The 11,905-nt window shown below is 33.4% G+C and overlaps 1 long non-coding RNA gene across 1 annotated transcript; it reads left to right on the top strand.

Moving 5' to 3' along the window:
- The first annotated feature begins 385 nt into the window (after positions 1-385).
- LOC116567345 lies at positions 386-11,686 on the top strand. The gene is made up of 3 exons (XR_004276197.1): positions 386-642; positions 3,655-3,821; positions 11,607-11,686. It is a non-coding gene; the product is annotated as an uncharacterized LOC116567345 (long non-coding RNA).
- Positions 11,687-11,905: the final 219 nt, after the last annotated feature.

Below are 11,905 nucleotides of genomic sequence, written 5' to 3'. Positions count from 1 at the left end.
ACACCCACTTATTAGCTTTTGCTTCACAAAAAGCCATCCCCAAAACCAGGGATTAAAGACACAACCATCTCTTTATCTCTTAAACCTAGAACTATACATTCTGAATAGATTCCCACAGTCAAATTAACTAACATATTGGTCACCTCACATAGTTTCCTTTTTTTTCACTTTTGGATGAAAACTTTTAAGACTTCTCTTGGGAATTTACAATTATAGAATACAGTATTGTTAATTATAGTCACCATGCTATAAATTATATCTTCAGAATTTATCATCTTATAACTGAAAGTGCGTACCCTTTTACCCACCTTTCCACATTCTCTCCTATGCTCCAGCACCTAGCAACCACCATTCTACTTGCAATTTCTATGCGTCCATTTTTTTTTTTTTTCCCTCATGTAAGTAATACCATGAAGTTCCTGACTTTGGCTTATTTTACTTAGCATAATGCCTGCCAGTTTCATTCATGGTGTCTGAAGAAGAAGGATTCTGGTTTTGTTTGTTTAAAGCTGAAGATATTCCATAATATAGATATAACAGTTTCTTTGTTCATTCCTCTTTGAGGAATACGTGGGTTCTTTTCTTATCTTGGCTATTGTAAATTATGCTGCAGTGAACATGGTACTGCAAATATCTCTTCAAGTAAGTGATTAATTTCTTTCAGATATATATGCAGAAGTGGGATTGCTGAATCATATCGTAGTTCTTTTTAAAATTTTTTGATCTCCATTCTGTTTTCCATACTAATTCTACCAGTTTACCTTCCCACCACCAGTGTGCAAATGTTCCCTTTACTTCACATCTTCCTTCACCAAGACTCTCGCCTTTTTGATAATTGATATGCTAATAGGAGTGATGTAAACAGCTTGTTGTGGTCTTGATTTGTGTTTCCATGATGTTGAGCATTATTATACCTTTGGACCTTTGCATATCTTTTTTGGAAACAATGTCTGAGCAAGTCCTTTGCCTTCTAGGGGGTTTTTTGTTCATTTGCTAAATAGTTGCATGAATTTCTAATTTTTTTTTTTTCAGTTTGAGATTGTCCCCCTAGTTTATTATTGCTCTTATTTCCTTTGCTTTTGGTGGAAAAGCAAACAAACAGCAAAACAACAAAGAACATTGCTAAGACCAATGACAAGGAATTTATCCCCTGGGTATTCTTTCAGGAGTTTTAGAATTTAATATTACATTCAGGTCTTTAATCCATTTTGAGTTAGTTTTATGTATAGTGTTAAGATAGGGGTTCAATTTCTTTCTTTTACATGTGGATATTCAGTTTTATCAACACTATTTATTGAAGAGACCATCCTTTATTCATTGCGTATTCTGGGAACCTTGTTGAATATTAATCAACATATGTGCGTGGGTTTATTTCTGGGCTCTTGATTCTGTTCCATTGATCCGTGTTTCTTTCTATTTCAATACCATAGTCTTCTGATTGCTGTAGCTTTGTTATGTTGTTTGAACTCAGGAAGTGTAATGTCTCTAGCTTTGCTCTTCTTTCTCAAGATTGGTTAAGCTATTTGAGGTCTTTTGTGATTTCATGCAAATTTTAGGATTTTTTTCTACATTTGTGGAATATGTTGTTGGATTTTGATAGGTAGGTAGTATGGGCCAATATTAATTCTTCAAATCCATAAACACAATTATCTTCCCATTTATTTGTGTCTTCTAGATTCCTATAATCCATGTTTTATGGTTTTCATTGTACAAAATATTCATCTCTTTGACTTATTTATTCCTATGTATTATTTTACTGTTTTCAATACTATTGACAAATGAGTTTATTTTCTTCATTCTTTTTTCTGATAGTTTGTTTTAGTGTACAGAAACACAGCTGATATATGTATATAAATTTTGTATCAAGCCATGTCATCTGTGAAGAGAAACAATTTTCTTGCTTTCTGATATGAATTACTTTTATTTATTTTTCTTGCCCAATTACACAGACTAGAACTTCCAGAAGTGGCAAGAATAGGCATCTTTGCAGGTTCCTGGGTGGCTCAGTGGGTTAAAGCCTCTCTCTTTGGTTCAGATCATGATCCCAGAGTTCTGGGATGGAGCCCTGCATTGGAGGGGGCGGGGGGAGTCTCTGCTCAGCAGGGAACCTTCTTCTCCCTCTCTTTCTGCCTGCCTCTCTGCCTACTTGTAGTTTCTCTCTCTCTGTGTCAAATAAATAAATAAAATCTTTTAAAAAAATTAAGAATAAGCACCTTGTTATATTCCTGATCTCAGAAGAAAACCTTTCAGCTTTTTGCTATTGAGTATGATGTTGTTGTAGGCTTGCCATTTATGGTCTTTATTATGTATGTTCTTTCCAAACCCACTATGTTAAGAGTTTTACCATGAGATAATGAACTTTGTCAAGTGTGTTTTCTGTATCTACTCAGATAATCATATGATTTTTATTCTTCATTTTGTTAACGTGGTTTATCACATTTATCAATTTGCATCCACTGAACCATCCTTGCATCCCAAGAATGAATTCTATTTGATCATGGTGTATGAACCTTTTAATGTGCTGGTGAATTATGCTTGCTAATTCTTTATTTGAGAACTTTTTGTATGTTTGTTCATCAGGAATATTGACCTATAGTTTTCTTTACTTATAGTTTCCTTATCTGTCTCCGGTATTAAGGAAATGCTGGCCTTGTAAAATATATTTGGAAGGGCTCCCTCCTCTTCAATTTTTTGGAAGATTTTCAGAAGGATTGGTATTAATTTTTCTTCAGTTGTTTTGTAGAATTCACCAGTGAAGCTCTTTGGCCCTGGTCTTCTCTTTGTTGGGAAGCTTTTGGTTACTGAGGCAATTTTCTTACTCATAAAAGGTCTTTCGAGATTTTCTATTTCTTCATGATTCAGATTTGTTAGGTTCTATGTTTCTAGGAATATACTCAATTCTTTTCAGTTATTGTAATTGCTGGTATGTAATTGCTTAAAATAATGTCTTATGATCTTTAGCATTTGTGTAGTAGCAGTTGGAATGTTTCACCTTTCATTTCTGATATTATTTACCTGGATTTTCTCTTTCTTTTCCTTTATTAGTCTAGCTAAAGACTTGTAAATGTTGTTTATCTTTAAAAACAAAAACCTAGCTCTTAGTTTCGTTGACATATTTTTATTGTCTTTCTGGTCTTTATTTCACTGGTAGTCACTCCAATCCCGATTATTTCCTTCCTTCTACTTACTTTGGACTTAGTTTGTTCTTCTTTTTAATAGTTCCTTGAGATGTAAAGTTAAATCGCTTTTTATTGTTGTGTACCTCCCTTTCAAGAAATTGTTTTTGCTGATCCCATAAAGTTGGTATGTTGTGTTTCTCTTTTTATTTCTTTAAAGATATCTTTTCTTTCCCTTTTGATTCTTCTTTCAGCCATTGGTTATTCAGAAACATGCCATGAAAGTTATTCAGAAACATAACCATTGGTTATTCAGAAATTATTCAGAAACATAAGAGGCAGGCAGAAAGATGGGGAAGCAGGCTCCCCACTGAGCAGAGAGCTGGATGCAGGACTGGATCCCAGGACCCAGGCAGATTCTTACCCCACTGAGCAACCCAGGCACACTGATGTTTAATTTCTATTGATTTTGTGAATGTTCTTTTTTTTTTAATTTTTCATTTTATTATTTTTTAAAGATTTTATTTATCTATTTCAGAGACAGAGAAAGAGAAATAGAGTGTGAGCAGGGTGAGGGACAGGAGTAGACTTCCTGATGACTGCAGAGACAGGATGTGGGGCTCCATCTAAAGACCTTAAGATCATGACTTGAGCCAAAACCAAGACTTGGGGGCTTAACCAACTTAGCCACCCAGAGGCCCTGAGGTTAGTGTTTTTTGTTTTTTTTTTTTTTTAATTGTAGTCAATTCTCTTCTAGGGAAAGACTAAGAGATAGACATTTTTGCCTGCTCTTCCTATGAGGAACCTGGAGGGGATAGGGGAAGCAATGATTAGTCTTAAAAGTTCAGGTGCTTTCTGTGTGGTACAAACTCTTTACCCCTTGCAGAGAAACTGGGAGTGTGGGATTTCCTCTCCATTGTAAGGTGTTATACTGGGGATGGGGTTTATGGTTATTGTGTATCTCGGTCTTTCTTACCTGTTTTAGTGTAGATATCTTCTCAGTCACCTTATGTATAGGATTCATTCAACTAGTTCCTGTATTTCTCTCAGAGGGAATTGATGTTTTAGTTGTATATTCAGTGCATCTGTAGGAGGAGGGAAAGTCAGGAGCCTCCTATCCTGCCATCCTGACCCATGCCCAAAACAAAACAAAACTTCCCCTTTCTATATACATGTTCTTTGGTAGTGCCTTCCCACACTGATGCTGGAACTGGCCATGGGACTTGACATAATAACAAATGTTGTACAAGCAAACTTTCCAATTGCACTCTGCAGCTCTCTATTTTGTGACAATTAGAATCACTGTGATTACTCTATGGCCTGTAAACAAGATCAGAGTAGCTTATGGAAGGCCAGAGACATGTGGCCAGTATTTCTTGTTCCATTGGCCAACAGTTTACAAACTTCCATCCGTATGAGAAAGAGCTTTCATGGTAATCCAACCCCAGCCAGTTCTTCAGCTGACTGCAGACACATAGGAAAGCCTAAACGGACAATAAGATAGACATATCATAGTTTGAGAAATTAAAGAGATGGTTGTGGTTTTAATTTACTTAATTTGGAGATGGTTTATTATGAAGCAAAAGCTAACATTATGTCAGGCTCCTCTTACCATCCTACTCTAATAGCATTTCCAATACTCTAACATATTATCCAACTTAAAGTTATCTGCATAGCATTGGTGACCATCCAATTGTTTGATTGTTTCTTTGCAGTTTGCATTTCTTCTACTATATTGTAATCTCTAAGAGAACATGTAATCTCTAAGAGATCATGATTTTTTCACTCATCTCTCCCAAAGCAATTTTCTGATAAAGAGTAAGAATTCAATAAATATATTGGAAAAAATGAAGAAAGAAAAGAGCATATCTGTAATCATAAATACACTGTCCATATCATTATTCAATATATTCACTCATTTTTATTAATTCTCTCAGATACAATGTTGAGCCCTTGCAAGACACAACTGTAGGCATTCCATAAATATTATTATTTTTATTCTTCTATAAATGAATTTATTTTTGTTTCAAAGTCCAACTCCACCAGGTAGTGAAACTTTTATTTCTTTAAGTTTGTGTCATCTTGAGCCTCTGAATTTTGAAGAAGACTGAAGATATTTTTAGGTCATAGGAAAATATGAAAACTAAGTGAAAGGGATTGAAAGGAACAAACTTCTGGTTATAAAATAAGCAAGTCATGAAAAGAAAAAAGTATAATATAGGAAAATAATCAGTAATACTGTAATAAACTCACATGATGAGGATGGTGACTACACATTAAGTCATATGTAGAGTTTTCACATCACTATGTTATACACCTGAAATGAATATAAACTTGCATGTCAACTATACTTCAATAATAAAAGAAAAACCCTAAAGGAATTTTGGCAGTACAAGTTATAGAAAGGTGTGATATTTTCTTTTTTTTTTTTTTTAATTTATTTCCAGCATAACAGTATTCATTATTTTTGCACCACACCCCGTGCTCCATGCAATCCGTGCCCTCTATAATACCCACCACCTGGTACCCCAACCTCCCACCCCCCAGTCCCTTCAAAACCCTCAGATTGTTTTTCAGAGTCCATAGTCTCTCATGGGGAGGTGAACCATGAGGTGTGATATTTTCTACCTGCTTTTCATTTTTTATCCTTCAAGCATCATTTGAGGTGTCCCTTTTTCCACCTGATCTTTATATATAAATGAGTGCATCTCAGAAGCATTCTTCAACATCTGCCATTAATTCTCTCTCTTTCTCTTTTTCCTCTCTCTCCTAGCTGTGAAACACTTTGGGATTACAGAAAATTAGAAAATTCAATGGAGTCGTCTTAGGCCTTATACTCTCTCAGTCTTACTTTGTTCTACATAGAAAATTATTCTATCCCTTATGTAGTTATGCTGCTGGGGTGTACAGAAAACCTGTGGAATTATCCAAGTCCCTCCCATTTTACAGAAACCTAATAACAATTTCTATTTTATTAATCTGAATCATGATTGTGCATGCAAAATATCTGGGATCATGCTATTACCTTGGGCATAAGTCTGTCCTGAGGTACATTTTCCTACAAGACTCTAAATTTCAGTTGTCTCCTTCCAGTCTCAACTCCATGGATAAACGTCTACTTAGAGACAAGCTTCCTTGTCTAACTCTTCCATTCTTCCTTCCTTCCGTAGCCCAGAGGCAAGACAGAATACCTCTTCTTATCCCCACCACCCCCTGTCTTTGTAAACAGTATTAAGACCCAAATCTCAAATATGACATTCTTAACCTATATGTACATATCAAAGGTAAAAATCAAGGTCAGGTCAAGGAATTTTTCTGAACAGATTGCTAAGTCATCACTTCTCAGCCCTTTGGCTAAGATCAAGTGCAGACTGCTAAGTCAGTAATCAATTCAGCCACTCGAAATATGATATGTCAGTGTTTCTCCAAGTACAACACCTAAGTCACTTGCATCACCTGGGACTTGTTAGGAATACAAACCCCTGACTCACACCCAAGAACTACTTAGTGAGAGTCACAAGGATGAAGGAAAAAGAATCTGATTCTTATGTATTTTAAATAAATGCATTAATAAATAAATAATAAAACTAAATGCATTAAAAAGGAAACAATGTTAAAAAACATAAAGAACAAGTATGTAAAAAAGATTAGATGACACAAGTCATCCACTAACAATTTAAGTATATACTTAAAGTTGTCCATAGGTTGTATGAATAATCCAATTATATTCTCTTCTTTAAGGTAAAACAATCCCATGCCCTAACAAAAATGCTACGGAAGTCTCAAGAATGCAATGACCACAGAACAGAGATATGTTGTGGATCTTTCTAGCAACGAATTAGACATCTGAAAATAATATCCTATTGCTGCTGTTCTGAGGGATTGGAAATTTCAGATAATGTTGCTTACCTCTGAATAATTCCATTTAGCTAATATGAGAGTTCTTATTAGTAGTCTACTTAGTTAGCTTTGAGATCTTAACTTGGATTATTTCCATGGACTTCATATTTTAGAAATGGATTTTATTCATAAACTTGTTCTGAACAAACCCACATCTAAAGTAACCCCTAACGTAGTTAATCAACTATTCACTTTCTTAAAGTAATTAGGTTAATTGATCTATTGAGATTACAAAGTGTTCACCATTTTTAAATTAATTTATTCATAATTACTAAGCAGGAATGAACATTTTAAAGCATCTTACACATGAAGGAAAGTTGCTTTTTTTTTCACTTCTGTTAATTCATCTGTAATATTAGATTCTTGACTAGTAAAATACTGGTAGTCATGGCACTGCTGAAGAACTCTGCTAATCAGCATACACTGCTAATACAATTATTTTTGCTTTTTGTATAATTAAAAACATACATACATTCATGAACTCTGAGCAATTGACATTAAGCATCATTTTATTTCTGGAATAGTTTTAAACGTGTGAAACTCAGACAAAAGATTGAGTAAAAACAGATATTAAAGTAATTATGAAAATGCTTATTGAGCTTGTAATATTAATTATATAGCCTCTATTACAATTCCTAGTCTAAAACCAATCAACAAAAACCATTAGGAAATGGGTTCTGAATTCAGACTTCCTGGTCACAGATTTGAGCCACGTCACAATATGGAGCTTTCAGTTTCCTAATATAGAGAGTTTGAGGTCAAAATGAGTTATTAGTGAAATGTGTATTTAATGCTCATTCCATGGTAGCTCTTATGAGAGCCTAGAAGTTTATTCTTGGTTATTATATATATATATATATATATTTTTTTTTTTAATGTGGACCCTTCTAGCTCTGTCATTGTATGTCAAACACATATCTGAGCTTACATTTTGTGAACTATGTGCCATGCATCTAGTGTGGTAAGAAATCAAAATAATTGAGTTGTAAAGATTTTCCTAAGGACAGAAGAGAATCTCATATAAGTTATATGGCATCAAGTTTTCTACAAGCATGATGACTATTATTTGAAGTATAAGATTCATTTAGAATTTTTCAATTAATTTAAAACATCTTTTAAAAGGTCCTTTGTTTGCTTTAGTTTTCATTTTACAAATGAATACTTATCAAATATTCAGCATCTCTTACAAACATATGGTACTTCTGATCATCACAGCTGTGGCCACAGAGCCAACAGACAGCAAGCTACTCTATTACCATATGATGTGCATATTCAGGTGAAAAAAATCCAAGAGGTGGAGTTCATCTAGCACCCATTCTCAAGTGATGGTGTATTATAATAAAAAGGGACATGAGAAAGAACTATGGAATCTCAACCATTTTATTAACTACATTAAAGGGAAAGAATTATAATATCAAGTAACAAGAAGGAAAAGTATGATGTTCTACAGTGAATTTGTATAAAATGTGATAGTGTGTATTATCATGTGAAAGAGATAGGTTTTTTAACGAAGAACAATGTAGACTTCTAATTTTGTAACCTGTGACTTAACATACAAGAATTCTATTTTTCATTTTCCTCAGGCTATTTCAACTAACTTCTTCTTCTAATTTACCAGCCAAATTGGTTTCCCAAATTCTAATGTCTGCCTATGCTAATAGAATCTATAGAGTAATGTAATTACCTAATCCATTCATTATATGGGTTAAAGATAGTACAGTTAAAATGTCAAATAGAATCAGGCTATCTGAATGAGAAATACTTTCAATTGTAATTTTTCCTTTCCCAAAAGAGATATGAAGGCATAATTTCCTGCATGCATGAAATGTTTTATATTAGGCTTCTGAAAATTAAAGTCTCAAGAACCATTTCAAAGCATAAAGTACATCATATTTGTGACCTTGAGCTCGTTTCCTAAATTTTAAAGCCTCAGTTTCCTCATCCCAACCGAAGCATTATGAATAAAATCATACCCTCACTATATTAATAACCAAGGATTTTATGAGCTCAGAAATTTATCAACTTTTAAGTAAAAAAAAAAAAAAGAATTTAGTGGGATTTAGCAATTTAATGGAATTGAAGGAATTATAATATTAGATTGATTGTTTGAAAGCTGAAATTTAATTGAACAGCATTTCATAACAAAAGGTTAAAATTGCAACCCAGCATTTGCCCTCATACACTTTAAACACTCTTCTCCCTCTTAGACAGCAAGCATTTCTGGAAAAGAATGTACCCTACAAGCAAAGTGGAATCAAAGGCAGAAAAACTGTCCAGAGCCCTTTATAATTATTCTTGGAGAGGATAGAGAATGTGAATAAGGAAATAAAAGTTAATCAACATTTTATTTGCAAAACGCATACACATTCCCACACACATGAAAATCAATGTGATTTGGGCAATCTCAGTGGGCCCAAAATAAAACAAATTTCTATAAAACCCATAGAGTGTAGAGAATCTGAAGATAAGGACCTCAATTTTAATGAATATATAGTATATATTCTTTCAACAAATATCTTTGAGTGTTTAATATATTAGACATATTTCTAATATAGGTTTGATGTACATTTGTGAACAAAATAGTGAAGATCCCAGCGCTTGTAAGGACATATGTTCTAGGAAAGGAGGTAGCCTTTAATTACTTGATTTTATCTCCAGAGCAAAAGTGCCGTTTTTCTTATAGCAAAGATGTCAATGAGTGTTCTCATAATGGTTGCAACGGTGCCCAGATTCATGAAATCTTGATACCCTCCCCAAATAGAACACAATGTACCATTTTGCAATTTTACAATAATGAAAATCTTTCAACGTTACCTTTTCTCTTTGTAATGTAGTAAATAGAGGTGAAACTATTTTATTTCCTCATCTATAGTGAGTTTGCATTTAAAATAATAAAGATTAATATTAGACCTCTTGGCTGAAATGCAATTTAACATTAGTGTCATATTTTGAAACATGCTAATATCTTCAGCTACAATTGATATAACTAAGTATTTTTATCCAGCCCAATAATTTTAAAAAGAAAAAAAAAAAAGTCTTTTTTTTTTTTTTTTAAACTGCATTTCAAAAAAAATACTAAAATCATCAGTGACAAGGCTAGCATTTCAGGGCATTCAATATGTCTTTTGAATATGCATTGTCAGACAAGCCCTAGATACCACCAAAATATGTTTCCTTAACAGTAAATCATCATCATGATTGCCATTATTGATCTGTAGAGTCAGTAACCGAATCTATCCATGAGATTCAACACCATTTATCTTGATATTATATAGCCCCATCCTCCTGCCTAAACCCATTAAACTGTCATCTGCGGGTTTACATCATTTTTATTTGAGGGACCTAGTGAAACTTTGCACTTTACTTGTTTTCTAAAACACTTCTAAAACCAAACTATCTCATCAGGAAAATTCCATTGTTTCCTGTTAATATCTGTTACCAAGAACGGAGGCCATAATAACTTTAAATGGGAGGATAACCATCATCACTGAACTTAAGATGGCATAGAGAGTGTGCATGTTTATTTTCATGTCTATACGTATACTCATATGAATGTATAATATGATGAGAATTTATATCTACTAAAACCTTGGAAATAATATGTAACAATGTCTGCCTTGGGTACATTCAGATACAATTAAGAATTGGTGAATACAATTTAAACACTACTAACTATTTCCCCAAAATAATAAACTAGCAACAAAGAAAATATATTACCTATAAATTATGTAGCTAATACAATTTGTCTGGAGTTAATTTGGAGTTATTTTGGACTATGCCATAAGGGTCTTTCCTTACCTTCATTTCCAAAGATTTTAAGGGATTCATTAATGGATTTATTTCAATGTGTGCATGGGTATCTTGATAATGCATGTGAAGAATTATATCTATGTGCATTTCTGCTAATTGGTGAGGAAAAGATCAATAGTTTTCAATAGAATCTCAGAAGACGTCACGATTCTTAAATTATTAAGAGATACAGAATAACAAGAAAGCATACTTTTTAATTTAAAGGATAATTACAAGAATCAATTTGCTGACAATAAAAACTTACTCAGTTTACACTCAAAGCATTGAATGTGAGCACTGAATATTGAGTTAATACCAAAACGAAACACAAAACACTGTATATCTGTAGCCCAAAGTTCATTGCATGAAATGTGTTAGAAGTTTCAGAAAAAAACAAATACATATTGCATGTAAAAGAAATACCTATATAGGGTGCCTGGGTGGCTCAGTGGGTTAAGCCTCTGCTTTCAGCTCAGTTCAGGATCTCGGGGTCCTGGGATCAAGCCCCATATTAGGCTGGAGCCTGCTTCCCCCTCTCTCTCTGCCTGCCTCTCTGCCTACTTGTGATCTCTCTCTGTGTATCAAATAAATAAATAAAATCTTTAAAAAAAAAGAAAAAGAAATACCTACATATAATATATATATTATATATTATATATATAATATTCTGTTTGGCTTATGAGTAACACTTAATGTTCTTGCCCATATTTTATCTTTTCCATGAATATGAATTATTTTATACTTATAAAAGTATAAAAAGTGTTATTTTAATATAATGCATTTGTCCATTATGCTTCATAGGTGGTGAAAATTTGAATTTCTAAATTGTATGCAATTAAACATAGGAATTCCAACCACTATTCCAATTGTGAGGTAAGAAAAGAAACTATAGCTAACTGAAAATAATCATTCCCATTTACCTTTTACATTTTTCCTACATTAATACCTTCAGAAAAAAATTGAGAAACAGATAAAGCACAGAGTTTCTTTTAACTTGATAGAAATGACAACGTTCAAACAGAGGAAAAACAAAATCTTACCTACCCATGTTCGCAAAACTTCACTGTTGTTTCTCTAAAGCCCTGGAAACCAGAAGGAAG

Source organism: Mustela erminea, chromosome 1 (assembly GCF_009829155.1).
Source record: "Mustela erminea isolate mMusErm1 chromosome 1, mMusErm1.Pri, whole genome shotgun sequence".
Taxonomy (NCBI): Eukaryota; Metazoa; Chordata; class Mammalia; order Carnivora; family Mustelidae; genus Mustela; species Mustela erminea.
This window is presented reverse-complemented; position numbering and strand designations above follow the sequence as displayed.